At 41.8% G+C, this 24,156-nt stretch overlaps 1 long non-coding RNA gene across 1 annotated transcript; it reads right to left on the bottom strand.

The window, feature by feature from the left end:
* Positions 1-275: 275 nt before the first annotated feature.
* LOC142829960 (uncharacterized) lies at positions 276-13,814 on the bottom strand. The gene is made up of 3 exons (XR_012904938.1): positions 13,616-13,814; positions 1,761-4,068; positions 276-828 (listed from the first exon to the last, which is right to left on the bottom strand). It is a non-coding gene; the product is annotated as an uncharacterized LOC142829960 (long non-coding RNA).
* Positions 13,815-24,156: the final 10,342 nt, after the last annotated feature.

Genomic DNA, 24,156 nt, shown 5'->3' on the forward strand with positions numbered 1-24,156 from the left:
TGTGCTCCACAACATTGTGGAGTGGAAGGGGAAGGCCTTCCTCCTGGCATGGATGGCAGGCGAGGGCCAGGCCTTCGAACAGCCCCTCACAGCTGCCATCCGCCGCGCGCACCACGATGGGGTGAGCAACCAGGAGGCCCTGATGGAGATTTTCTCCCAGGACCCACAGTAGGGTCACCTCTATCTTCCTTTACATCTCCCTCCCATCCCAAACCCTTCCCTCCCCCCACTCCTCTTATCTCCCAATAAACAACACAGTTTTTTGTGGAAAACAATGCATTGAACTTTTTATTAACAATGGGGACATAGGGTGGGAGGAAGGAGGAGGGAGCTTCAGCTGGGAGGGGTTGCCCCTGCAACCGCCTCTGTGGGGGCGGACAACTGCATGGCGTTCAGGCTGCATCGGGACAGGCAGCATGGGGAGGTGGGCAGGATGGGGTGCATCAGGAGGGGGCATGGCAGCATCAGAAGGGGGCATGGTGGGAGCAGGAGGGGCAGTAGGAGGGAGCATGGTGTGAGCAGGAGGGATGGCAGATGCATGGGGCAATGCCATCCCATAGTGCACAGCATGCCCGATGTGCACGGTGAGGGCGGTGACAGCATCATACACGTGGTCACATTGAGCCTGGAAGCACCCCCCGGTCTGCTGGCACCACTCCAGGTCAGCGTTGACCCGCTGTGTGATGGCTGCCTCAATCCTCTCGATGGCCTGTACGTGGCGCCAGAGGAGTTGGTCCCGCTGCTGGACCCGCCGACTTGGTGCCTGGGCGGTTGGGAGTGCTGCCGCTGCTGCAGGGCTAGAGGGTCCTTTGCTTCTGGCTGGTCCCGCTGCATGGAACAGAGGAAAGGATGGGTCAGTCAGGCACCCCATTCCCTCTGCCCTGAGCCCAGGTGAAACCAAAGTACTGTGGCTTGGGCCCACTCGGTCCCCCACTGTGTTGTATGTCTGCATACAGGATCACCCCCGGAGTAGGGTGCTCCTCCATGTGTTGTAACCACCGGTCTGTGTCCTGGCCCCTTTGCAGGTGTTGTGTCAACCTGTGAAACTCCCTGCCGGAGAGGCTCTGAAGCTTTGGACTAATCAATGACATTTGACAGAGAGCAAGATGAATCCCCACACTGTGCCTGGGAGCACATATGACACACATGGTCTGGGTCTCAGATCCCCATCATGTGGATGTCTCCTGGATGGAACCAGGAGAGTGACTGGGGAGCGTACCATCCTTTCAGAGAAACTCAGGCGGCCCTAGGGCCGGGCCGAGCGCTTTCTCCCTCCCCCTCCTGCTAGCCCTCACACACGTAGCCCAGGGACATGTGTGGCCGCAGTGCAGGACTTCCCTCAGGGGACCAGCTGAGTCACCGGGAGCAGGTGAGGGGCTCAGTGGGTGCTGTGTTGCTGTGGTTTTCCCAGGAGCAGCTGGCTGTGTCACACAGCTAGGCATGGAACAGTGTGCTGTTCTGTGTGCTGCACCCTTCGGGAGGTGTGGGGTCTGGCCTGAGCCCCTGGGGCCTTGGCTGGTTCCAGCCGGCATCCACCCTTCCCCCCTGGTCCAGATGTGTGTGAGCAGCACGGTCCCAGGCGTGCCCTGGAGCTGCCTGCCGCATCCACATGCCACTCGGTCACCAGGCTGCACGTGGTTGCACATGCTGCATACTATTACAAAGCATGCAGCTCACGCTGCCTGAGTGACGCTCCCTCTCCCTCCCCCCCAGGCATCTGGCTCTCCCCCACCCTTGTGAGTGCAAAGTGCAACACTCACCAGTGGATCCTTCTCTGGCCTCTGATGACACGTGGGAGACATCTGGGATGCCTGACAGCATTTCGAGCTGCAGGTGCTTCCTTTGTTGTCTTCTTCCTCTGAAACGGTGGGCAGCTCCACCTCGTCCCCTGCCTCGCTGTGCCTGGTGACAGGGGAGGGAGGGCGCCTGCTGGTGTCCACGGGCACCGAGGGTCCCTGGGGTGCCACCTCGCCCAGGATGGCATGGAGGTGCTTGTAATGGAGGCAGCTGTCGGCTCCTGCCCCCTGACCCTCGCTGGCCCGGACATAGCCCAGGTGCAGCTCCTTTACTTTGGCCCGGACCTGTTTGAGGGTCCGGGCTGGATGGCCCTGGTGGGAGAGTGCCTGAGCCATGCGGCAGAATATGTCCGCATTCCTCCGATGGACACGGGGGTCATGGAGGGCCTCCTCGTCGGCCCAGAGGTCCAGCAGGGCCTTGATCTCCACAGGGGACCAGGATGGGGCCTCAGGCTCTGTGCTTCAGAGGAGTGAAGCATTGTCTCTCAGAGGCACCCAGGGGTGTGGGAATTTCCCAGGTTACTGGGTGGGGGCTCGAGCCGGTTCGGTGTGAGATGGACCCCTAGATATTGAATCCGGCCCTGGTTGCTACTGGCCCTTCCTGGCAGAGGGGTTACACATGTATCTCAAGGAGAAGGATTTTAGTTATTGCTCTGTATCAGGGTTCAGGTCTAACTTAATGCCCCAAAGGTTTTTTACATTCTGTTCCTACAGGACTTGGTGCTCTTTCCACTGTGATAGCAGAGAGTCAATAAGCAGAAGAACCTACAGTTTGGAAAGAAAGAAAGGTGGGAGAGCAAAGGGGTAAAAAGAACCAGAGCTTAAGGAGAAATATTGGGACTTCAAACTTTTCATACCTTCCATGTCTAAAAAACATTAAAGGCATGTGTGGGGAAAAACATGAATTAATTTCCACATTATCCCTGCAAGGTAGGTGGTAGATTTTTTTTATCCCCATTTTATAGCGGACGGCACCATTCTGCCAGCCCCCCTCCTTCAGAGCTCCTATTGACATGGGTCCAGAGAAAGTAAAACACGGAAAGCTGATGTGACTTGCCCGAAGGTCATGCAAGTATCTTCTCGCTTTGTTACATTTTCTTGAAGTTCCTTCTGTGCATTTCTTATTATTTTGCCCGTGGGGAAATTTCTTCATAAGCACATATTTGAAAAAGCAAAGCAAATAAAACATGTTAACCTGCAGTGTTTCATAAACACAAAAGGCAAAGAGCACATGCCAAGCCAGGCTTAAGAAATCAGGAAGCAGAGGCACTCTAAATAGCAGTTGCACGCTAGAAGGGACAGCTGAACAATGAAAAGCAGGTAGTTTTCCAAATGTGTCTAGCTTTTACATCAGATCTCAAATTTTCTATATAAGAAATTTGATATCTTATCCAGTATGCCCCAAGCTCTGACACAACCCATGGGACTCAATGTACCAAAAATTAACCGTGTTTTTACCATGTTACCTTTCCTCTTTTCTGTTTTGTTTAGCAACCTCCAGCTCGGTCAGCACTGATTTTTCCGTAAATCAAGAACCTTGTTGTACAGATACAAGCTGTTGTACAGATACAAGCTCCAGCCTTGACTCTGAGACTCTAATGTATATTATCACATTAATTACTTATAAAACATTTGGCATCTTAAAGTCACTATATAAACATTAGCTGATTCATTCTCAGAACAACCCTATTAGTAGACATGTGTAATCCCCTCTGTAAAATTGGGGTAACAAACAAAGAAGTTAAGAGCAGCACTTTCAGAAATGGCCTTAAGCTTAACTTCCACAGTATGATTTTGGGCAAACCCCCTAAGTTAAAATTTTTGGAAGTGGCCTTTTATGTTGGATGCTAAAGTCTTTGAGTGTCAGAATGGAGACCCTTGTATCTGATTTTCAAACATTTGTACCTCAGTACCTCTCAGTACCTCTGACAGGTAGGCCGGGGGTGTTCCTTAGTTGACTAGCCAAATATTTAGATGTTGGGGGGAAAAAAATCACAGATTACTTCTAAAAATGTTGAGTCACCCAAACCTCACAGTAACAGAAGTTGAGAATTTCTGGGTTCTTGTCCTCAATCCACCCAACTGCTCCAAAGCACAGCTTTCTGTCTTTCAGCACTGTGTGATAGTACTGTTAATTTTTTCAGTTGCCACAGGTCTAAACGGAGACTATCTAACTGTAAACACAAATGCTTTTTGAATGGGTTTAGAAAACAGACTAAAACCTTGAGCTGAATTGTCATGTTTTATCCAGCTGCCATGTTCACCAAACATCCTGGAAATAAAAAACAAACAAACAATTACAAAAATGTTTCTTCTGCATATAGCTTTTTGTCTCAAACATCTGCTCTGGCTCATTAAAAGTTAATATTCACTGGCATTTTAAACAACATTGTAGTGCTTACTGGTCTAAATTCTACCTTTAATTCCATGCTCAAGTCAAGCGGGTATAAATCAGTGCAAAATGAGGCCTACTGAGGTTCGACATGTATTGATAGCCAATAATTCTGTGATTTTCAAATGGTAGGACTTCTTTAGGTTGAGTCTCAGTCCCTTATCCATCACCTCCTATGTGCGGTTAGAGCTGCTCTGACCTGTTTCTGGAAATGACAGTTCATATTGTGTTTGGTTTATACATATCTTCAGAGCATCCACTCATGTAGGGCTACATCTACACTGCACAGTTATTTCAGAATAAGCTATTCTAGAATAGTTATTCTGAAATAGCTTATTTCGAAATAGCACGTCTACACTGCAGGGAAGTCTCAAAATTAGACCGAGGCAGGCTTCCCTAATGTAGATGTGCTATCTTGATTTAGAGCCCCAAGAGGAATAACTTAGAATGGCCCTAGTAAGGGGCTATTTCGAAATAGCAGAAGTGGAGCATTTACACACACCTTATTTCGAAATCGCTATTTTGGAATAGGCATTATTCTTCATAGAATGAGGTTTACAGAAGTCGGAATAAGCCATCTGTTATTTCAAAATTATTTTGAAATAATGGAATTGCTGTGTAGATGCTCACATAGTTATTTCAGAATAATGGCCATTATTCCTTCTCTGTAGACACACCCAAGTGTCCTCTTCAAAGCTTTCTTCACTGGCAACCCTTTTGCAATGTGCAATACCAAAATCTGAGTACTCTCTGGTTAAAACATAATGTACATTTGGTTCTGATAAGTAGGTATACAACACTCATGATAACTATTGTATGAATAGATCAGAAAATGGAACCTTTCAATGGGTATAGCAGAAGTAGCAGTAAAGCAAGCTTCTCTCAACTGCCCTCCTTATATGTGGGCTCACCTGATGAACCAATGCCAACCTAATGGGGTGAGAGGTTAACTTATTCTTCACATGTGTTTAGTCTTTGACGTCTCTACTGAGATCAGTAACAAAGGTGTCAGTGAAAGTGTGGACCCAGGATCCTTAGGGATGGACCTAAGATTACTTCGCTAAAATATTCATATATTTTAATGCTAGAAGGAACCATTTTGATTTATTCTAACCTCCTGAATAAGGGAGGTCAAAGAATTTCATCCAGTAATTCTGTAAGGGTATGTCTACACTAGCCCCCTAGTTCGAACTAGGGAGGCTAATGCAGGCATTCGAAGTTGCAAATCAAGCCTGGGATTTAAATATCCCGCGCTTGATTTGCATCTTCCCGGCCGGTCGCCATTTTTGAAATTTACAAATCCGGACTAACTGCCCACGTCTACACGCAGCAGGGACCTGGTATTTCGAATTAAAGCCCTAAATCAAACTACCTGTTATTCCTCTTCCTATTACTGTAGACATACCCTACATGCACCCTAATAATTTTCAGTTTTCATACACATACAGAACATCAGAAACAACAAGTGCAAACAGAAAACCCTACTACAGGTTGGGCCTCCCTGGTCCAGCACCCTTGGGACCTGACCTGTTCCAAAAGAGGGAATTTGCTGGATCAGGGGAGGTCCCCTGGCACTGGCCTCCCAGAATGCTCTCCCTCCCTGCAGCTGGGTCTGCTCTGGTCCCACTAACACCGGACTTCAGCCTGCAGGGCTTGGACTTTGGTTCTGGTCTGCTGGGGCTCTTCAGGCACAGAGCCCCTCAGATGCCATGGCCCTACTTTTCCCCTGCTCGGCTGGGGCTCCCTGGGAACGGGGTTTATCGGCTGCCCCACTTCTGCTGCTGGCTGCTCTGCTGCTACCCTCCCTGGCCAGGGCTCCCTGGGGAAGGGGCTCGCTCTCCCGCTGCTGCCCCATCTAGCCAGGGCTTCCCAGGGCTGGGGCTCCCAGCTGGTTCACAATCTTTGGTCTGGCAACATGTGTGGCCCTACCAGACCAGCGATTCCTGAATTTAGGAGGTTCAACCTGTATTCAAAAGACATGGATTCATGTTCACGTGGATCCATACTGTGCCAATATTTCAATGCTTGTCTGCAGTATTGTTGTAGCCGTGTTGATCCTAGGATATTAGAGGATGAGGTGGGTGAGGTAATATCTTTTATATATTTATTACCTCCCTCACATTGTCTTGCTAATATCCGGGGATCAACACAGCTACCATAACACTGAAAGAAAACAAAGATGATATTGAATTTTGCTGTCTGAGATGGGAACTCCACAACATGAAAAAAAAGGAAAGCAAACTTAACAGGGACATTTCTTGAGAAAGTGCAAGAAGCAAATAAAAAGAAGTTGGTCCAATAAATGATATTACCTCCCCCACCTTGCCACTCTAATATGTCTAGAGGAAAGTAAAACAGACACTCATGAGCTATTACTATACTGGAGACATATGGACTAGAGGAAGACAGTCAAGAGGAATTTTCATGATTCATTATATTTATTAAGAATGTCGTCTGTGCCACTAAGGTCACAGGCAGTCAATTTGTGGGTAATCTTTATCTTTCCTGCCCGGATGTTCTGGTTTGTATTCAAAACAAAGATAGAAAAACAATTTTTTATAACCAACTGAGTGATGCACATCTGTGCTTCACTGGAAAGCAGGCTGTCCTGGTCCTATTTATTGTATCATTGTTTAGAATCAAACATATGCTTAACATCTTGCTCCCACCGCCGGGAGTCTGAATAGCTGCACTGGGTGCAAGAGGATTCTATAGTGGGAAGGAACCCCTTCCCAGGCCACCGAACAGCTGCAGAGTCACTGCACAGTTACTATCACAAGCTGCCATAGCTCCTGCACTGCATTCTGTGGGAGGAAATAGTAGATCAGTGTAGCTCATCTCCCAGCTTGCCCCTGCCCCATTCCTGAAACTCTGTTGAATAGTGGATTCTAGGGACTGGAACTGAGGTGTGAGGACTTTGTAGGCGGGCTTTCTAAATCTTGCCTGGTTCTGCAGCTCTGGAGGCTCAGAGGAATGGGAAGGATTGGCCCATTAGATCTTAACACACTGTTGTGTTGAGAAGACTTAAAATAAAAGACTACAAGAGTTAAGCAATTATTCTGATGCAGAGGCCACCCCTTCAGATAAATAGGGAAGAAGGATCATTCTGTAGTGTCTTGTGATTATTAATAAATAAGAATGGGACTAAGGTTATGCAGCTCTCATTCAGATTTTCTCAGATTTTCTGTTTAATTATGGGCAACTCACTTAACCTCTATTTGTCTCTGGTTCCCCCTCTGTAAAACTGGGATAACCATACTTCCCTGCCTTATAAGGGCATGTCTACACAGCAGTGTTATTTTGGAATAACTAACGTTACTATGTTCCAAAATAACACGTACACTACAAGCCTTTATTTTGAAATAATGGCAAGGTGGAGGACTTCTTACCCGGACTCATGGTAACCCTCCTTTCATGAGGAGTAAGGGAAGTCTAAGGAAGAGGGTTCTTCCTTCGACTTCCTGCTATGTAGATAGCGCCAAAAGCCAAATTCAGCTATTTCAATTTAAGCTACACAACTAACGAGTTGTGTAGCGTAATTCGATGTTAGCACTGCTGTGTAGACAGTCCCTTACAGTGCTGCAATGAGGACTAATTCCTTAATGCCCGAGACACTGCAGTGAGCAGTTACAGGGAAATGCAGGAAATATTTCCATCTCATTTGATACATTTCAAAATGTGTGTGCCTTGAAATACGGTGTTACAATAATAGTATTAATAACACTCCACACTGATGTTTTGCTATTTGCTGAATATTCATACACTGGTTTCCCTTTTGTATCTTCCATTGTATCTTCATCTAGCTAACCACACTCATTATTCACTTTCTGTACCAGTTTTCATGGAGATAGTTCTTCATTGGAAGCACTTGACTAAAACTCATTGTACGTTAAGTTCACTTTCTGTAATTCAGAAGGTATGTATTCTCCTCTTACAATCAGATTTCAAACAGACTGTAAAATCTGAATTTAAAAACCATGCCCTTGACTCCTGGAGCACTTAACTGAACTGAGCAAAGAGTATTTAAAATGCCAAAGATATTAACATACGTGCATCTATGCCCATGATGAATAATTCTGGAAGATCATATTTACAGACTGCGGTTGCATCTACATTAGCCTTTTTTCCCCCTTAACGTTTCCCACCATGCTACAACTGTGCAGTTCCAGTGCAGTGGATAGAAACAATGTGACCATCGGATTATACAACAGATAAGCTGTTGGCATTTTCTCATGACCAGAGCAGATCTAGACCAAACGCTGGTTGTTATACTGACTGCTAGTTGCTGGCACTGGTTGACTACATTAGTATTCCCTCCCATTTTGGCTTTCCCCAGTGGAATTGCAAAGACTAGTTCTTATAAGACTAGAGATATCTGGGCAGATTAAGCTAGACACACATGAAAAAAATGTCACCCTCTCCTATATCCCGTGCAACTACACAGAACTAATACTAGTTGGAAAATGAGACTTTTCTTCCTGCAGAAGATTTGAATGAAAACAAAGCAAAAACACATGCACATGTGTCTCATGTGAATTCTCCATGAAAAATGTCGATTTTGCAGTGACAAACCAGAAACCTACATATTTCTATACACAAATGTTTCTGCAGTGTCTCACTAAACTTATAGTTAAGAAACCTCATGCTCATGGGCACTGGGTGAAGCTGCTGCTTGGAGAGGCAAACTCCCCAGCCTTTGGCCCCACCCATACTCCACCCTTGCTCTACTCTGGCCTTGCCCCCACTTTGCCCAGGCTCCACCCCTCCTCACTTTCTCTCTCTTCTCACCCTTTCCCTCCCCCGGTTCTGCTCATCCCTTGTAGCCAAATCCTTGCACCCAAATGTAGCAAATTACATTTGAAAATAACACTCTTCTACAATTTCTTCCCAAAGAAAATGGAGTATGTTTCCCACCACTGTCCATATTGTGAAGACTGACCGTGCAGAAGGTACTTAAATAAAAGCGCTAAATTTGTGAATAAAAAAATGTCAGTCACAGGTTTTTTGATATACCCTGAAGTTAGTCAGAAATGTATTTGCGGAAACTTTGGCGTAAGGGAAAATTAGCTATCCTGCTTAATACAACATTAAATACCTGTATTGTAGAATACATGATTCAGCTCGACTCTGTTTTACATTTCCTTAATCAGTATTTCTAAGCTGATTTTATATTTAAATGTACTCTTAAGACTTCATAAAGTGACCATTCCGGATTACTACATATTTAACATACTGAAACAAAGACAGAATTTAAAAATAATCAGTCAGAGCTGTTCAGCGTGTTCATTACTATGTTCAGAGGTTTTGGAAAAAGGGAACATTAATTTATTTTATGCATTCTCCACAACAACAAGACATGTTTATGAAATTTCCCAATAGGTTCATGTTAAAATTATGTTTCCAAAGATTTTATGCATAACAAAGGATTTTATGTCTTAGTAAGGTACTGATTTTGGTGGAGGGTTCTCTTAAAACTAGCTCATCAACTAGTCCAGAGTAAAGAAAGGGAAACTCTTTTGTCCAGCTAACTGGAAGAAAAGAGATGCTGTCCCTGTAAGGTCTTTCTTCAACAGAGAGGCAAAAAGAGAGCAGGGCTGGACAGAAAGGACAGGAAGACTTTGAAAGTAAGTATTTATATCATAGTAATTAAAATTAAAATGAGCATTTTAGATAAGGGTGGTCTTTTGAAGAATTTATTTTAAAAACTGTATGTCTGAAGATCCAAGCATTTAAAGCTAAAGTTGAATACCCAGATTGTGCATCCAAAAATCTATGCAAGGATTTTTTCAAGACGTGATTTACGGTCTTCAGCCATAAACTAATAAAATGTTTAAAGCAAATTTTAAACTAAGGTCCTGTAGACATATTACACTAATGCCCAACTGTTTTTGTCAATAAATGCAGAAACTCTGGTTTGGCACATGCTGGTTAAATGGCTTCATTACCATTTAGTGGCTCTTTCACAGGTTTGATGTTAGGATAACAGATCTGGCAAGCTAGAAGACTTTTCACTTTTAAGGTAATATTAAGGGACTGTGCCTCCTGCTCACTCGCTACTCCCCTGTGGCCACTATGTGCGCCAACCTCCTCTTTCTGTGGACACTAAGTGCACCAACCACCCCATGGACGATGGGAAATTGCCCCCACGCGGCCCTGCTCCCCTGCCCTCCATGGTAAAAGGTACCCCTCCAACTAGACTCCCCATAGGGGGCTGTCCCTTCCCACTGAGGGCACCCCAGAGGAAGGCCCCTTTCCCACCCCCAGGTCACCCTCCCGAGAGGGAGACCTCAGATTATCAGGAAGGTGACCTTGACTCCCTTCTGAGACCCCTTCCCTCCCCATAGTGCGACCCCCTAGAAGGAGCCCTAGGTGGGTTTGGCTTGGCCTCCTCCATGGGCCCTGTTATGGGAGGAGGTAGAGCTGTCCCGACCTTGGCCCAATCAAAATATTTCAGTTCATGGGTGTCCAAGTTTGACACCATCAGCTCAGGATTAAACAAATACTGTGAATGGCTTGCTAACCCTAAGCTTCTCCTCTCTTGGTATTCACATCTCCAGATCAGCTGCTAGAAGTGGGCCTCATCCTCCTTCATTGAATTAACCTCATTATCTCTAGTCTGATTCTGGTCTGCATATTTATACCTGCCTCTGGATATTTCCACTACATGCATCTGATGAAGTGGGTCTTTGCCCACGAAAGCTTATGCTCCAATACATCTGTTAGTCAATAAGGTGCTACAGGACTCCTTGTCGCTTCAATAGAAACAGACACTTTTTGTGAATATTTTTGTTTAGACAAAAAAACAATTTTCAGAAATGAACAACAAAGCCGTTTGTAGGAACAATTTGTTTACCAAATTACCACTGCTGTGTTATGTTGATAACCTTTCGAAAGTCTTGTATTTAGAGCTCTATGAAGTCACCACACATACTGTCTTAGACCTCAAAGGAAACAAGTAAAGGTTATAGTATTTTACAGAAAAACAGCTTGTTACAGGGACATCATTTGATGACTGACCACAAGGCACACACTTCACATTAGTAAAATGTGCAAGCTTCAAAAACAGTATATATATAAAACCAGGCCTCCCCCTCTCTCATACAGAAGAAATTGCTGTATTATCTTTTAATTTTAAGGACAAAACCTGCAGTCTTTACATTGTCAAAAGTTCTAAGAACTTCCACACAGTGTTATCTGAGTAAAAATATATGTTTTTATACAAAACCTTGCAAAATAATATAAATAAAGGTCTAATTAGAAGAGTTTAGTGCTAACTTTCCCAAATATCACCCACAAGGATCTGCTATGAATTAAACTACATCCAACCAAGAGGCCAAACCAAGATGCTACTGACATGGATTCATATAGATCTTTATAGGATTGTCTCTTTTGTCTTACATTCTTTAATTAGGAGTGAAATATATTATATACTGTTGACATTTAAATGGCTAGATTTCCAGGAAAACAACATATTATGAAGCATTCTGTCATATCACACACTCACAGATCTATTTCAAACTGCCAGAACACAGAGTCTCTGTCTACACTACAAAGATAAATCAGAAAAAGAAACGCAATTTGCAGCATACAAATTGCGTTTCTTTTTCTGATTTACTTCCGAAAAAGGCTTTTCCAAAATTTGGCCCACCTACACAGGGCCAAATTTCAGTAAAAAACTCTTTTGGAACATTCCGTCTTCTTTGTAATACGAGGTTTACAGAGATGCCGGGAAAAAATGTGTCCGCTTTTCCAACATTTTTATCGGAAAAGCGGATGAGTTCCTTGGATGTGGCAGAGCTTTTCCGGGATACCAGAGGCTATGTCAGAGAAGGGCATTGTTGCTATGACAGCAAAGGCCCTAACATCGCTGCAGTTCTACGAACGTTCTTATGCTCAGAGCAGGGTAGCGTATGCGGATCGGGAGCACTGGAATAAGCTGCAGTGGTAGAAGCACTTAATTGTGGAAGTAACTGCCCACACTAGAGGGTTCCCACTGAAGCTGCACCAAAACACCTCCTAGTATAGACAAGACCTATGTATCTTGTAGACAAGAGGTAACCCAGAAAAGCTCTGAAGCCTAGACATAACCATAGGCATACACCACTGAATCAGTTTGAATTCAACTCACAGTTTGAAAGTTAGTTTTGCAAACACAAATGCTAAAGTGCTGATCCAAATGGTCAAGTTTTGGCACCTAAAATTATAAACAATCATATATAGACACCTAAATTAAAAGGGTTCTGATTTTGAAGAGTGCACACTTAGGTTTCATGGATTTCAGAGGGATTTGTGGGAGCTCAGCATCTCTGATAATCAGTTTACATCTGTTCATTTTTTAAACGGAACTCATCCATTTGCAGCGCTGGAAGGAAATCCTTTTGTTCCATTATGCTGTGCAAGGACACTTAGTTTGGAAATTTGGTCCCTACTATATTATTTTTTTAAATGAAAGCATAGATTCTGAAGAACAAGATAGCCTCCAAAAATATATTCCGAATGACCACAGGCTGGACAAATATGACCCCTGAACACAATCTTTATTACAGATATCTAAATAAAATAAAGCCAAGTATGATGTTATTTGTTCACAAGATTCTGAATGGTTACAGAGTTCAGAGTTCCTGATATGGACAGAGATCTGATATGGGTAATTGGCATTAGCTAGATGTCATTGTACCAAATAGTACTCATAAAGGTGTTTTTAGATAGCCAATGTACAGAAAAGGTGTCGTAGTATCATTGTGGTGATTTCATTCCCAGTGACTCAGTTGCAGCCAAGTAAAAAAGTTTCAAAGTACTACAGAATATTACAGCAACAGTAATATAGAGCTTAGAGTTTTGTGAACATTAATTCAAATTATGAAATTCCATTAAACCAACCTTATTTTCAAGTTTTTTGTGTTCATTTTCCATGAACACTGAAATGTTCAATTTCTAGCACCACAAATACTTGTGAAAAGTCCATTTCCATTCAGATGTCTGCATATTTGCATAAAGCAAATTTCAAATTTTGCACAGAATTGCCAAACCATAGTTTGTATTGTGTTGGTCAATTTCATAAGTCAGCCAAACATTTAAACAAAACAATACTGCACAATTTATTTAACTAACCAAAAGAACGAAATGTAAATTGTGCACGGAGAATTTAATTCAAAATCCACTGTTTAGCTATGTAAATTAAACGATTCTGTTTCCTGTCACACACTCAACTACTTTGTGTGGAATATTTATGTCATTAATTTAGTCAGGAAACAAACACCTGATTTAACTAACCCACACAGCAGGACCTATGAATGCTCGCAGTTTGCAAATGATCTGTACATTAAGAATTAATTTGTGGAAAAATGCACAATAATGCATAGTTTAGAATTGCACAGTCTATGTATAATCCAACCTCTTCTAAATTTAATGATTTGTATTGACTTACCAAGGAGCTGAATCACGATCTTTTCTCACAAACAGAAAAAGTTATTTCTTGCAGCTTTATAGCTCAGCTCAAATATTTATGTTCCATTTTTTGAAGTTAGGTTGGAAACCTACCTTCTTGTAGTAAGGAACTTTTTGTACTTGGGTGAAGTACGTGATTGGTAAACTGTCTGTGGGAATGAAAAACAGGGTGAGACCAGACAAAGTAGCTGTGGTTAATGTAAAATACCTGTGTCATGATTTCCTTCAGATAATATGTCTCAGCAGAGCTGTATGTAAGGGGTGTGTATGGTTCCTACATTGTTAATCATTGGTGATAATGAGTAGAAGAAAACAGTAGAAACAACTGTTTCATGTTAGAATATAAAAAATATAGGTAATTTTATAGGTTTCCCTCATCTAAGATGTATTATATAGGAATATACAACTGGAAGAGACCTCCTTGATTCATAAAATACTGTCCCCTATTATCACAGGCAACCTCCACCATATCATCTTCTTCTAATGAAAATACTCTCAGTGCTACCAGTGATATTGGAGAAACTATTGACCAGTGTTATCTGGTAGTTGTAGCTAGGTGAGTCGCAGAATATATAGAAACAATGTAGGTGAGGAAATCTCTCTTATTGTATCTTATTGAACCAGTTCTGTTGATGAGAGAGAAAATAGAAGATATTATCTCACCTGCTTTGTCTCCCTAACCAGTGTAATCATATTTCAGGTAACCTATTGAGGAGAGAAAATGTTACAGGAAGACTTCTTGGAAATTTGGAATGCAAAACTGAGAAATTTACTTCCTAATTAGAAGAATTACATTAATATTAGTTTCAGACCTACCCCCAGTTTTTCAGATATCACATGACTTATTGTGCAAATGTACCCAGGCTTTCTGAAAGCCTGAGTCATGGAGGATTGCTGACTGAGCTATGGTGGGTTTATATTACTGGCAGTTTGGAGTGGATTGTAGAGAGGGAAGAGAGTTTTGCTATTTGTCCTTGTGAGAGGTAATTTTTACCTCTGTAGCACTTATCTATACAAACACTATTTCTTGAAATGTTGTACCTTAAGCTATTTAGATCAAGGTCCAAATCTACATCCTTATTTCTAGAGCACCTTGAACAATGGCTTCTAGACTACATAGCTCTTATTGGTCCTCTCGCTGACATCAAAATATAAATAATAAATCATGCACAGTTAAAATGTCATTTAGATTTCAAAATCAAACACTAAAAAGTTAGGAAATGCTAGATTTATAGGTGCTTGTCAAACTTAATTCTGCCTCCATGTGCATCCATCCTGTGCACTGGATGAAGGTTGGGTTCTGCAGAAAAAGATAATCGTATGCAATCATTTAATTAGAAACCCTAACATAATTCATAAGGTGTCAGAACTAAAGTTGCACAGGCAAACTTAATTCTGGCATTTCCTAACTTTTGAGAGGTTAGCATTGCAACTTAAATTATTTATTTAATTCATTTATTTTTTAAAGTGAAAAGTTATACTATGGGCAGCTACCTCACCCTGAGCAGTTAGCATTGCCGCACAGATTATAGCAGCAAGGTGGGAGAGAAAATATCTTTTGAGGGACCAACTTTGGCTACATTCCTTGAGCTACATGACTAAAGAAAAATCCATTTTTCAAGCAGAAATGGGACATAGGCCTTTTGTACTTATCCAAAGCATGGTTGATGGTACTAACCTGGCTTGGCTGTTTCTCCTTGCCCCTCCTAGAAGCTAGGGAAAAATCTTGCCTGATGTGTTGCCCTCAGAGAGTGGATAGGAAGCTGAGATTAAATCCAAAGGATATGATACGGGAACAGAAGCCCAGCATAGTTCCCCCTCCAGGCACAGTTATTCTGGAAACTCTCAGATGTTCCCAATACTGAACATTGCTTCTGCTTTGGCAGCAGCATGATCCCAATCTATGTACACATGATTATTTTTTTATTTTTCACTTTGATCAAGCTGCCAAACCTTTCCTGATGATTAGAAGCTACTGATCAATAACTTTAACAGTCTGCTATGGTTCCATGTGAGTGGAAGTCATGGGGTACAGTAAAAAGCACTTCTCTAGGCCAAGGGCTTTGTCCCTGCAGAATTTCAAAAGCCTGTTGTGAACAATGGAGGGGTTGGAACTTCTCAAGGAAAAGTCACAAGTAATGTCCACTCTCATCTTTTCCATCCCTAGGCAGATATTTTTCATCCATGTGAGGGATATATTTTTATGTGCCCCAAAGCACCAGTAGAAACAAAAATCCAAGCTTTGGGAGCCCTGCAAATCAGCTGGGTGGCATCTGAATGTCTCCTCAGTAGCTGCCCAAAAGCATATGTCACAGGCAACACTGGTTGCATTAATCTTTTATAATAAAAGTGCTAGACTACCTAAATGTAATGTTCTCTTTCTTATGTGCCTGTATTATACACAATGGTTCTGAAGTCTCTAGGTGCCATCACATTACAAATAAAACTAGAGTCGTCTCTATTTCTAGGAGCCTCTTGTAGCCATATCCTCATTCTGAAGCTGTTCATTCTTAAATACAAAAGCACACAAAAAATAGTAACCGCATGTGAGAGCTCTCCTTTGTCTTCAGACCCTCTCATCACTGTAATGCACGGAGGATAGACAGACACATTTCTCCATATCCAGGCTTCTTCCATTTCCAAGAAAGCTGTGATTTATTAAGAACAGAGCTAACACCTGCACTCAGCCAAATGAGGAGGACATCCATTTAAAAACAGTTCAGTGAGGGAAACTCAAGACTTCCTTTATCCCTACATTGTTGAAAGCCATTATTTTGATGACACACCCATAGGAACATTGTACAAAATGATTCTATCACATGCAGTTAAACTTAGGATATTATAGAGGGTTTGTTACTATGTCCTTTGCAATTTCAGTGATTGCTGAAGTTCCTTTTGAACTAAAGAATTTTAGAAAGTGTTCATTTGGATGGAGTGGCAGGCAGGAGATGAGAGGCCAGGAATTCATTCTTTGTCTAATGAGTTTCATAAATGCTGCAACATTAATTCAATGGAAATTTACTTGAGCAGCCATCTGTTTGCATCCTAGCCCTATGTTTTCCCCAGCCATGAAGAAACACATAGGAAAGGAAAAATGTAGTCTGAAAAATCAATAGTATTTTTGATGTAAATCCATCATCCCCAAAGAATTAGGTAAAGCTTTTATTGACTTTTGTAGAACTTACAGGGCACCAATGGACATGTGGTAGAATGAGGAAGTGCAGGCTACCCGTTGTATGAAGCCCAAGGATCCAAAGGCAATCATGCCTTCTGTGTACTGATTGGGGAAGTTGAACTGAGTAGACTGTTTTCCATGCTGAATCTGAATGCCACCATGACTAGTGTCACAGCTATACTGCTTTTCCATCCCTTGTTGCACCTAGTGATGTTAAATTCTTAGGAATAAACTTTTGGAGAATATTCTCAAGAATGTTCTTGAGAATATTCTCCAATGCGAGAATTTTTGAGAATTTTCTCTTAAATACTTGCTAAATAGTTTTAAAATAATTTTACTATTTATAATAATTCTTTATGTCTTTCTTTAATAAAACTTCAAGAATCATGAAAGTTTCCAATTGTTAAAATGAAAATTCGGGAAAGTAAAGAAAAAAAGACAGAGGTTTTATTACAAATCTTCTGTTGCGGGATACAAATATTTTTAACTTTCTGGATTGAATACAAGTCTAATCGGAATCTGCACTTTCCGAATCTGACCCATATATTTCTATCTCTTCTTCTTCTTCATACATATCCTCTTCTTTGACTTCTTCTTTCTCTTCAGCATCATCAATTTCTTCTTCCTCATTTCTCTGGTTCTGTTTCCTTTTTTCTCTTGGGGTATGTCTACACTGCATCCCTAGTTCGAACTAGGGATGCAAATGGAGACAATCGAACTAGTTAATGAAGCGGGGATTTAAATATCCCGCGCTCCATTAACATGATCTCGCCGGCGCGCTAGTTCGAATCACAGCTGATTCGAACCAGGAAGTGCGCGCCGGGACGCGTTAGTTCAGACTAAAGCCTTTAGTCCGAACTAATGTTACTCCTCAAAAAATGAGGCGAGATCATGTTAATTGAGCGCGGGATATTTAAATCCCCGCTTCATTAACTAGTTCGATTGTCTCCATTTGCATCCCTAGTTCGAACTAGGGATGCAGTGTAGACATACCCTTGGGGATTACAATGGAGCATCATTTGGGTTTTTAAGAAGCTTTATATTATGGGCTATGAATGTCAGCTTGCCTGCCCTTTCTTGTGTTAACTTGTTTCTTTTTACATTATGAATGATACTGTAAGTACTGAAACTTCTCTCAGTTGCTGCCGTTGTTGGTGGCATATTCAATATGTTGATCGCTGCTTTCCCTAATTTTGATCCATAGCAAATATCTTTCCACCATGTTACTACATCTACTGAGCCAGCTGATTTTGTCACATATGATTTTCCAAAAAAACCTTCTTTAGCATGATACTCTGCAAGCTCTGCAATGACTTTTGCTGAGTGATCAGTGCCATACATTCTTGTGACTAATTTATCAATGAATTCAGTTCCTTGTATTTGTTCATTTCTAATAAGGCACTCACCATTGAATTTTGGATCTAGAATATTTGCAGCACAGTGAATGTGTTTTAGAGCCATATCTTTTCTTTTTTCAAAGCTTTTCATCACATCCTGTTTTTCTTGTTTGGTAAGTGGACTTTCAAGAAGTAGCCTATTAAAATGATGGCTTAATTCCCTGAAACATTCAGGAACTTTGCTCATTTTTGGCTGGTCAGATTCAAGCAGTGTAATCCATTTAACAACAGGACTTATCAGTGCATTCAGTTTTTGGACCCATACCAAAAATACATCTTCATCCAGGATTGAATTCCTGGGACATTTGCTCAGTTTAGTCTGTAAATCTTCTTGGACATCAAGGCATTTTAAGACATTTTATGATTTCAATAAGCTTTTCAAACAATATAAAATGGAACCCTACCTAGTTTTAACTGGCAATTTAAGTGCACAAGTTTGATTTTTCTCTTTTTAAAATGCAGTAAAATGAGCTCTTAAAACTTGCAATTTGTTAATTTCCTTCACAATAGTTTTATAGGTAGCTTCGGTTTCTTGAACAGATTTTAAGTTACTGATGTTACCAATTAACAAATTTAGTGTATGAGCAGCACAAGTGTACACAGCAATGTGATTGTATTTTTCGTTAAACATTGATAAGGATTTTACCATTGCTGCAGCATTATCAGTGACAATAGCACCAAATTGTTCAGTGCCTATTTCTGTCATTATTTCTTCCATATGGAATGCCATATATTCAGCAGTATGGTGTTCAACATCGATTGCCACTATCTTATAAAACATTGGTTGGGGTATTGATGTAATAAAATTAATAACAGATTCATTTCTCTGGTTGTTCCAAGCAGTGCAAGAGAAGAGGCAAGAGAACAGTCAGAATTCCTGAATCATTAATATTCTAGAAAGTTCCATAACATTCTGGAATGTTCTATAACGTTCTCAAACTACCTTGAATGATCAAGAAATCTCTTTAACATTCAGGGTGTTCTAAAAGTTGAATACAATATATTATATCAAGAGGAAATGAAAAATTAGAAAATTCTCAAAAATTCTCGGGAAATAATCTTTTGGAGAATATTCTCAGAATATTCTCGTTCTCTGAGAATATTCTCCAGAGAATATTCTCACCTCACGTCACTAGTTGCACCTGTGTATATCTATCCATGTCACAGGAAGCTGGAATCCTCAAAGAGGCTTCCAACGTGGGAGACAAGCAGGCTGCTTAGAGTTGCTCCTCAGTCCTCATCAGGTTAGCCAGGCCTCTCAAACTCCTTTGTTCCTCAAAAATACAGTGTTCTTACCAGAGCTGGGGGAGGGAAGAGAGAGCTAGAGTATGTAGCATGAACTCTGCTCCAAGCTCCATTAATCCCAGCTCCTGAAACAACATCCCTTCCTTCTTCCTAAAGGTTTGTGGTATAGGAGGGAATTTCTAGTTTATACTTAAAGTTTGCCAGCTCCAGTAGAATAAAAATAAATAACCCTGTTTTGGAAGGAAACATTTTTTCTATTAAAAATGGTTTGCTCATCCTACCTTCTTAGGAGACAAGGAGTGTGTTTTTGTCTTCTATGCTTGTTTGGGATGCCACAGAAAAACTACTTATTACTGCTTGTCTATTTAGGTCCCAGGCAAGTTGGAGAAAAGATCAAACCTTGTTGTTACAGGAACAGCTGTCACATGTCCTTTAAACTGGGAATTACTATGTTACACATTTTAGTTCTGCTCTGGAATTCTCTGTGCTTTGAGGGAAAGTGTTGCCGGTAATAGGAAAAGGAAGAATGGATTCGATTTCCCTGAATCTGGAAACCCATTTACTGTTGAGCAGTGTCAAGGAAAATCATTCCTTAAATGGGAGATTTTAAAGATAAAGTCAATGGGATGGGTGTACCTAAATCCCACAAGTGCATTTGCAAAAAGTCTCTCTCCAGCTGGTTTCCTTTAGCTGAACTAAGTCTAATAACTCCTGTTCATTTATGGGTCATATTCAAGATTCAGATCTATCCAGGCCTTGACCCTGGCTAAACATGTTTAGCTTAAGAGATGTGACAGGATCATAGCTCTGAGTGGTATAATTAATCATAAGCATTTATACATAGCAATAATACACTACACTTATGAATCCACCCCTCACAAATCTGTGGTAGATCATGCCGCTCAGCACACAAAGTTCAACATAAATTCTAGGTCTGCCCTTTGCATGGATTTAATTGGGGTTTCTTTTTAAAGCAATTTCCTTACCCTTCCTTTCAGTACCATGCGAACTGTGTCTGTCACTTTCCCTTTAGCTTCTCACTTATAATGCTAAATATGGTGGATCTATTATTTAATTTATCTGTGTAAATATTTCCACAGCATGTTTTAGACTAAATTGGTTTTGTCCTAAATATTGATTTTTATTTGTAAAGCATGAAACAAACTGTTAGGTTTGCTTTTGTCAACCTTAATAATATCTTGAGTGCCATGCTTGCCAAAAGCCCCATTACAGGCATATGTCCTTTGACTCAGTGATTCCAGTGACAGAATGAGTGCCATTTCCTAGCAGCTGGAGTTAAATATGTTACTGAAAAATAAACTGTGTAGCCTGAGAATTCTTTGCAAAGCATAGAATTTGCATCCTATTTAAGGACTGCTTGGCAAAGCACTATCAAAATGTAAATGTGTGCCTATGAAAAACCTCTCCCATAAATCCTAATTCCTATGATAATACAGTACGATAGCCACATCTTGCTTATACCTAGGTACCACTGAACAGATGATTTCTGTATTGTTTGTGTGAGTTACCTGCTCATTTGATTCTCAAAACAATCATTAATAATATTAGTAACTGACATTATTTTGAAGCAGCAGCATCCCTGAACTTCTGTACAGCACAGGTCATGTGTGGGAATGAGGGAGCAGCTGCAGAAGCTCCACCATTCACTCTCCCCTCCCTCCACTAACATCTTCCTGACTCTCTCGCCTTCCCAAATCAGCAGCAAAGGATTGTGAGATAATGATAATAAGACACGTGATGTTTTAGGTCATAGGTGGGAGAAAATTGAACAAGCAAATCTTTGAAGGGCCACTTTTAGGTGCTCAGCATTGGACTTGGAGGCTCACACAAAAGGAAGAACTTTCAAAGCCAAACAATAGGCAGTGATCCTGGACTAAACATTTGCTCTGAAGTCCCATAAGTTAACTCCAAATACACATAGGTTTATGTGCTCAAGCGAAGCACTCAGGTGATGAAGAATTCCAGATGAATGATTTCTGCATGGTCAGCAGAGCAGCTCCCCCTCTGAAGTTGTCACATCTGCACCCCTTCTACAGGACTGAGAGAAAATGACACCATGATCTAACTTATATTTTGGCACCCCTGCCCCTGCTGCCTCCATCCCCATTGTCCCTGGCCCCTGCTGCCTTCCCTATTGCCCTGAGCTCCATTCAGTGGCCTCACACCCCAGACCCACCCCACTCCTTGCCTTTTAACCATGGTTTTCTGAGGGGGGAGAATCATTCATGTTTCCCACCTGTAAGGCTGGCCCTGCCCTTCAAAGATTATGAAGTCAATGGAATTACTGCAGATTTACATAGCTTTGATGAGAACAACATCTGAAACTCCACCACCCCATCCTTAAAGTGTTTATCTGAAAATGTGCTGAGTACTGTCGTGAGAAATACAGGTCCGATGATGCATACCCAAGGGGGGAAGGACAGAACCAGGTGGACAGTTTTAGCAAATAAAGGATATTTATTTATGACAGTGATGAATTTATAGTATTTATTCTAAGGTTTTTAATAGACCATGTTAATAATGAATTTACAGTATTTATTATATTTATTCTATGATTTCTAGTTAAACGTGTCAGAAATATAAGGATGGGAATGGCAAGGGAAATAGTCTCTATTCTAAAAATATCCAGCTACACAAATTAAATAACAGTGATAACTACAAACTCTATGTACTATCCAAAACAACTACAACACTAAGCTTATACAACAGGAAAAAATCAAATCATACATACCAACTTACACAGCACATGGAACATTTCAAAGATATTGGTTTGGTTGCGAAGGCCTTGGTTACGCCCGAGAGTCGGGGGAGGTGGCTGGTTAGTTGATCAGGCCGGCAGCGCTTTGGAGTATACGGGAAGGCACACGCATGGTGGTACGTGTGTTGCAAAGACCTCCTCAAGCGAACTGTGCAATGGGTATTTATCCCAAAATCTGCACATTGCTTTCCCGTGCTTGCATATTACCATATATGGCCCAATGGTCACAAAGTGGGGGGTCTGTGTCCCAGGGGTAGGGCCGAAACTGAGCAGGTTTCATGCGACCAGGTAAGCCCCGCAGTTCTCACGCCAAGGTGACGGGTGGGAGAGTCTGAGGCTATTTTCTCCTTTTCACACCTTCCCTTTTTCTAAAGGCAATGGTATTCAGGAAGGGTGCGGCTGGTTTCTCCGGAGGAGTACTGCAGCCCACTATAGCAAGAGCGGCCTGGCCAAACTTTTTTACTGGGGGGGGGGGCAGTTTTTCTCTAACAAGTACATATGTCATATAAAGTGTTTTAGATAGCAAGGGTATACTAAAATGAAGTTGGTTTATGCAGTGAAGAGAGTAATGTTCTGTAATATGCCTGAAAGGAGGAAGTTCTAAGGACCAGTTCAGAAGAAAAAGAGGAAACTAGCTTCCAATTTAATTACAAAGGGCACATCTACACAGCAGGGCTAAAGCTGAAATAAGCTATGCAACTTCAGCTTCATCAATTGCCTAGCATAAGTCAAAATAGCTAATTTTGACTTTTGGCCATCTTCGCAGCAGGAAGTCCGAGCTAAAGCATTCTTCTTTTGACTTCCCTTACTCCTCATACAATGAGGCTGTGTCTACATTGGCACCCCTTTCCAGAAAAGGGATGCTAATGAGACCAGTCGGAATTGCAAATGCCGCGGGGGATTTAAATATCCCCCGCGGCATTTGCATGAACATGGCTGCCGCTTTTTTCCAGCTAGGGGTTTTGCCGGAGAAAAGCACCAGTCTAGACGGTATCTTGCGGAAAATAAGCCCTTTTCCGGAAGATCTCTTATTCCTTGAAGTAGGAATAAGGGATCTTGCAGAAAAGGGCTTATTTTCCGCAAGAACCCGTCTAGACTGGCGCTTTTCTCCGGCAAAACCCCGAGCCGGATAAAAGCGGCAGCCATGTTCATGCAAATGCCACGGGGGATATTTAAATCCCCCACAGCATTTGCAATTCCGACTGGTCTCATTAGCATCCCTTTTCCGGAAAGGGGTGCCAATGTAAACACAGCCTGAGGGTTACAGGAGTCAGAGTAAGATGTCATCCAGCTCACCATTATTTTAACATTATGTTGAAATAACTGCTTGTAGTGTAGACATGGATTATGTTATTCTGGATTAACGTCAGTTACTCCAAAATAACACTTTTATGTAGATGTACCCTCAGGGCTTGGGTCAATGCCAAAGTGAGGCAATGGAGAGACTCCTATTGACTCATACTCAAATTTTAAGCCCAGAAGAGAGCATGATAATGATGTAGTCCAACTGCCTAAACAATGAACATTGTATCAGACCTTTTAACAGTACCCCATTCTAGTACCTTGTCATTGTGAGGTTTCTTTTCGAAAAGAGATTAAGCAGCTGCGCCATACAAAAGATAAGTGGCGAGACTCTTCCTTTTCATTCTTGGATCCAAGTTTTTACTCAAAAGCATGCTCTGTTCTTCAGAGGCAAAACGCAGTATTCTTATCCAAGAACTGTGTGAGAAACAAGCATCCAAGCTGGAAAAAAAACTTCTATTTTGTTCAGTACCAGAGAGCCCAATGCCATATGGTTTGCTAAAAGAATTCCCATAGCAAGTTACAGTGGGACAGCTGAGACAAAAGCTGATGCTTCCAATTCACGAACAGCATTTTAGAGCACACATTCATATGTTAGATACTGCTTTCCTAGACGCCATTTA

Source organism: Pelodiscus sinensis, chromosome 6 (assembly GCF_049634645.1).
Source record: "Pelodiscus sinensis isolate JC-2024 chromosome 6, ASM4963464v1, whole genome shotgun sequence".
NCBI lineage: Eukaryota > Metazoa > Chordata > Testudines > Trionychidae > Pelodiscus > Pelodiscus sinensis.